We start from the raw sequence: 6,067 nt of genomic DNA on the forward strand, positions 1-6,067 counted from the left end.
CGAGGGTATGGCCAATGGATGCCCACACCATAGCATTCCCTCTACCTTTCTTTTTCTTTTTTTGGTGGGAAGGGGACAGGGTCTCACTCTGTCATCCAGGCTGGAGTGCAGTGGCACAATCATGGTTCACTGCAGTCTCAACCTCCTGGGCTCAAAGGATCCTCCCACCTCAGCCCCTAACCTTCCCTCTCCCAGTAGCGGAGACCACAGATGCATGCCACCATGCCTGGCTAATTTTTGTATTTTTTGTAGAGACATGGTTTTGTGCTGAGACTAGCTCGGTCGGGGAGACCCTAACCCAGCGGTGCTAGAGGAATTAAAGACACACACGCAGAAATATAGAGGTGTGAAGTGGGAAATGAGGGGTCTCACAGCCTTCAGAGCTGACAGCCCCGAACAGAGATTTACCCACATGTTTATTAACAGCAAACCAGTCATTAGCATTGTTTCTATAGATATTAAATTAAGTAAAAGTATCCCTTATGGGTGAAGGGATGGGTCAAATTAAAGCAATAGGTTGGGCTAGTTAACTACAGCATGTCCTTAAGGCACAGATTGCTCATGCTATTGTCTGTGGCTTAAGAATGCCTTTAAGCGGTTTTCCACCCCCGGTGGGCCAGGTGTTCCTTGCCCTCATTCCCGTAAACCCACAACCTTCCAGCGTGGGCATTAGGGCCATTATAAACATGTTACAGTGCTGCAGAGATTTCATTTATGGCCAGTTTTGGGGCCAGTTTATGGCCAGATTTTGGAGGGCCTGCTCCCAACAGTTTTGCCACGTTGCCCAGGCTGGTCTCGAACTCCTGGGCTCAAGTGATCTGCCCACCTTGACCTCCTAAAGTGCTGAGATTACAGGAGTGAGCCACAGCACCTGCCCCACTTTTTTTTTTTTTTTAATTTGCTGGCAAAGTTACTTTGCAAGATGGAGGCTGAACACACTAGATACAGACATGATTTCCAGCCTCCTGTGCAGCTTATGAAGCATGCGGCCCAGGAATGGGAGCTTCTGGGAAAGGGACTCCTAGCCAATAAAAAGAGTCTCAAGAGATGAAGACTGTCCTTCAGCTGGCTGCTGTCATGTCCCATGTGTTGCCTGGCTCTGCAGCAGCCATCTTGTGGCCATGAGGCCACAAAACCGAGTGGTTAAGGATGGTGAAGTAGAAGGAGTAAGAGACAGGGTCGTTGATAACAGTGATCAGTGAGAAGGACGGTGAACAAGATAAAAGAGCAATGAATAAAATCAACCACATTTTATATTAAAAACAAAGCTAAATTTGGGGAACAAGTTGCCAAGTATACAGAAAAAGGACTAAGTAGAAGTAAGAAGCACTGATTGATTCTTAGTCCTGATTCTAGTACTCGCCAGATGGATAATTTTGAGCAAGTTATTTAGCTTCTCTAAACATTGGGGGCTATTTATTCTATTTCTCTCAGAACTTTGTTGGTCTGCATTGTCAACTTGTTCAAACTTGAACTATACTTCCCCAAATCCTCTTCCCTATGTATTATTAATATGTCTAGGTTGAGTTGACCAAAAGAAAAAAAAATTGGGGACATGAAGTTTGGAAGGTAAAAGTGAATCAACAGCCATTACTCGCTGAAGATCATTATGCTTGGATATAGTAAGGGACAGATGCAGAGGTATCAGCAGATCTAGTTTATCTTCACTTTTTCCCATGCCACTTCTTTCCAACTGTCAGGCTTGTTACCAACAGTGCCCCAGGCCCCCCACGTCTCTGAGACACCAGTCTTCTACAGACTGCCTCACTGGGTTCCCCTTTGCTGTCTCACCACAGCAGCAGGATGTGCCTGCCCTCTCCTGTACTCCCTGGCAAACTCCTACTTCCTCGCTCACACAAGTGACTCAGGAGGACTGGTTGGTGGCTTTACTCGGATCCTCCTACTTTCCCTTTTGTCCCATGGTTCTCAGCTTCTCCCACAATTGTATAAGGTCTTCTTAAACCACAGCCCTATTGCATAATATTCTGGATTCAACCCTGAGCGATACAAGAATCAAATGAAATCATGGATCTAAAGCAATTAGGACAGCATCAGGCACATAAATTATTAGTTGTTTTGTTATCATTATCATTGCTTTCATTGCTATTAATGCCACAGGACTTAGAGACCCTGCTTGTCTGATTGCCTCATTCTGCAGAGGAGTAAACTGAGATTCTGCCAGGTGAAATGACTTGCCCAGGCTCATGCAGCTCAACTGTGACCCAGCCAGCATCAGGACTCAGGCCTTCTGATTGCCAGTCTCACCCTTTTTCACAGACTATACCCTGCTGTACAAATGAGCCTGGCATTCTGGTTATCACCCAATTGTTATGATGCTGTGGGCTGCAAATACAAAACCTAAGTCAAACTAAACAATATGGAAGGCTTATTGGCTCATGGAACCAAAATGTTGAGAGACAAGACAGATTTCAGACTTGTTATCATAATGTCTGCAGGGCTAAGATTCATTTCCCTAGAGTTCTCTCAACACTCCTTTCTGCTGTATCCTAGCCATGCCTCAACTCACAGAAGCAAAAATGGCTTCAGTAGTTCCAGGCCTTACACTTCCAAGCTACGGCTATCCTGAGGAAGAGTCTTTGTAAGCCAAAGAACTGTGATTCAATATGATGGGGCCTGTTTAGTTCACACATCCACCTTCACCCAGTCTCTCTGGTGGGAGGTGGTGTGGTGGGATGAAAGGCAGTGATTGGCCTAGTCTGAGTCAGGTGCTACAAACCTAGAGCTGGCAGGATGGGAGGAAGGGGCGGGGAGAGTTCGCTTCCCTAGAATTACACAGAGCCCTAAATAGAAACTGGGGGTGGGGGTGGGGGTGGAGGTGGAAAACTGGAAGTGAATGCTGGGGAAGCAACATTTGCAGAGGGAGTGTTACATTTCTTGCCCTAGTATCTTTTCCCAGTGCTCTTAGTTGGTATTTGGATAAAGCCAGAAGGGCACCGTTTCCAAAAGGAATACACAGTGGTAGGTGATGTATTTAAAAGTAATGGTCACGTGATTAAATATTTATGGCCACTTAGTTTAATGTAAAACACCCATCAACCATTTCTGCTGAGTTTGTCCCATGTCCATGAATCATGGGGGTGGTGGGGGCATTGGGGCTGCGTGTCACTCCTGGTCTATGTCATATGAATTAGCCTAAAAAACTGAGTGCCGTCTACCTGCTTGTGGGTAATATCCCACCGTACAGAACTGTGGAGTAAGAAATCTGCCAGGTTGTAATAATGTTGTCTTTCTTGATAGCGCAGGCCAAGTAGAGAAATAGGAAATTTGTCCTTTACCTTGAAATTTGGTTCTTTTTTGTTGGTTTTGTATCCTTATAGCTAATTTGACATTGTAGGGTAGGAAAAAAATAATTTTCCCTCTAATCTTCTAAGCTCTCAGCTGAGACCCCCTGTAACAAAAGACAGATTAACAAGGGTAAAACAACAGAGTGTTTTAACATTTATACCTCACAAACACATGGGAAATACCCCGAGAAAAATAAGTAACTCTCAAAGAAGTGGCCTAGAACTCTGCCTTACATAGCATCTTCAACTAGAACAAAGTAAAAAGGGCGTTGGGGAGGCAAGTTATGGGGAAGGTGACCAGGAAATGAATGGTAAAAAAAGAAGTTTTGTTTTGCAGAATTTAATTTGTTTCCTTCTCCACTGATAAGAGTTTCTTGGCCAGGTGCAGTGGCTCACACCTGTAATCCCAGCACTTTGGAAGGCTGAGGCAGATGGATTGCTTGAGCCCAGGAGTTTGAGACCAACCAGCCTGGGCAACATACTGAGACCCCATCTCTACAAAAAATAAACAAAATTAGCTAAACATTGTGGTGTGCGCCTGTAGTTCTAGCTACTCAGGAGGTCGAGGGGGGAGGATTGCTTGAGCTCAGGAGGTTGAGGCTACAGTAAGCCGTGATTGTGCCACTGCACTCCAGCCTGGGCAACAGAGTGAAACGCTGTCTCAAAAAATTTTTTTTTTTTCTTGAGATTTAGTCATCCTTCTTCTGGTACAGAGTGGGAGACACCATTACAAATAGAGACTTCCTTTATAGATGCAAATTTCCCTTACAAAAGGGTAACTTCTACTTCATTTCCAGAGCTTCTCTTTTGTTGCTGTGTTTCTCAAAATAATCAGTTCAAAATAATTCTTATGCCAAGGAGGCATATTTTTGGGTGGCATATTCCAGTCCCCTACAACAAATAAATAACACACACTAACATGCACAAAGTTTAGGTTTTCAGTTGAACGAGTATTGATAATTGTATACGCCTGGGTAACCACTAGCCAAAATAAGATACAGAACATTTGCTTCATAGCTGAAAGTTCCTTGATGTGCCTTCTGAGTCAATCCCCAGCCCCCGTACTAAGAACCACTATGATTTCTCTCATTGTAGATTAGATTTTTATGTCTTCTTGGATTCTACTTAAATGAATGAGGTAGTATGCACTCTTTTATGTCTGGCTTCTTGTAATCTTTTTGAGATTCACTACATTGCTGTGTGTAGAAGTAGTGTGTTCCTTTTAATTGCTGAGTAGGGTTCCATTGTATGACTCTGCCATAATTTTGTTTATCCACTCCTCAGAGAATGGACATTTAAATTGTTCCCAATTTTGGCTGTTATGGAAAAAATGCTGTACACATTCTTGTATAATTCTTTTTGTGCAATGTTTTTATTGCTTTTGAGAAAATACCCAAGAGTGGACTCGCTGGGTCTTAGGATGGATGGATGTTTAATTGATCAGAAATTGCTAAATAGTTCTCTAAAGTGGTTGTGCCATTTTACAATCCCACCAGCAGGGTATGAATGTCTTGGAACTTGATCCTAATTTCTGATAGAGACTCAATGATGGCATCTTTGGATCTCAAAGGGCCATTTCTTCTCAGGTGAGAAGCGAGGTACTGCATGTGGGAACCCAGAGATGGCAGCTTCTAGGGAACAGCAGTGTACAGTCCTATTATCTTTGATCTGTTTCCACCTCTGATCCATGCCCACCCACCCCTGCTCTGCTCTGTATCACAGGAGGCTGACCCCTGCAGGCTGTGCTTCTGAGGATCCCTGGTTTGTGGCTCCTGGTTGGGGTGACCAATGGGAGGTGCTGGGTTGGGTGTGGTCAATGGGAGATGCTGAGTTGGGTGTGTCTATTGGGAGGTGCTGAGTTGGGGGTGACCAATGGGAGGTGCTGGGTTGGGTGTGGTCAATGGGAGATGCTGAGTTGGGTGTGTCCATTGGGAGGTGCTGAGTTGGGTGTGACCAATGGGAAGTGCTGGGTTGGATATGACCAATGGGAGGTACTGAGTTGGGTGTGACAAGTGGAAGATGCTGAGTTGGATGTGTCCATTGCGAGGTGCTGAGTTGGCTGTAACCAATGGGAGGTGCTGGGTTGGGTGTGGCCAATGGGAGGTACTGTGTTGGATGTGACCAATGGGAGATGCTGAGTTGAGTGTGTCCATTGGGAGGTGCTGAGTTGGGTGTGACCAATGGGGGGTGCTGGGTTGGGTGTGGCCAATGGGAAGTGCTGGGTTGGGTATGACCAATGGCAGGTACAGAATTGTGTGTGACCAGTGGAAGATACTGAGTTGGATGTGTCCACTGGGAGGTGCTGAGTTGGGTGTGACCAATGGGAGGTGCTGGGTTGGGTGTGGCCAATGGGAAGTGCTGGGTTGGGTGTGGCCAATGGGAGGTGCTAAGTTGGATGTGGCCAAGGGGAAGCTCTGCGGTGAGTTTGAGAGGTGGGAGGCAGGGAAAAGGAAGAATCTTTCTCCCCCACACTTTCTGTCTCTGGCAGCTTTTCTTGGAGCCATGGTATGTCTTCCTTGGCAGCAGCTTCTGCCACACAGACCTGCCATGGCTTCAGCCTCCTCTGGATGACTCCACCTCCTGAATACAAGTAACACCACCTCTTTTTTTGTTTTTTTATTTTTTACCTCTCTATCCTAGTAGTGGTCATGTCTTCCTACTGTGGCAAATCCCTGGGTTACCTCACAGTTCCCTGTTGTTTGCCTCCCAGCCCCTTCCTTCATCTGTGCAATCAGCTCCTTACATTAAATTTCCCTTTGTTC

The sequence above is a fragment of the Gorilla gorilla genome, chromosome 2, assembly GCF_029281585.2.
Source record: "Gorilla gorilla gorilla isolate KB3781 chromosome 2, NHGRI_mGorGor1-v2.1_pri, whole genome shotgun sequence".
Classification (NCBI taxonomy): Eukaryota; Metazoa; Chordata; class Mammalia; order Primates; family Hominidae; genus Gorilla; species Gorilla gorilla.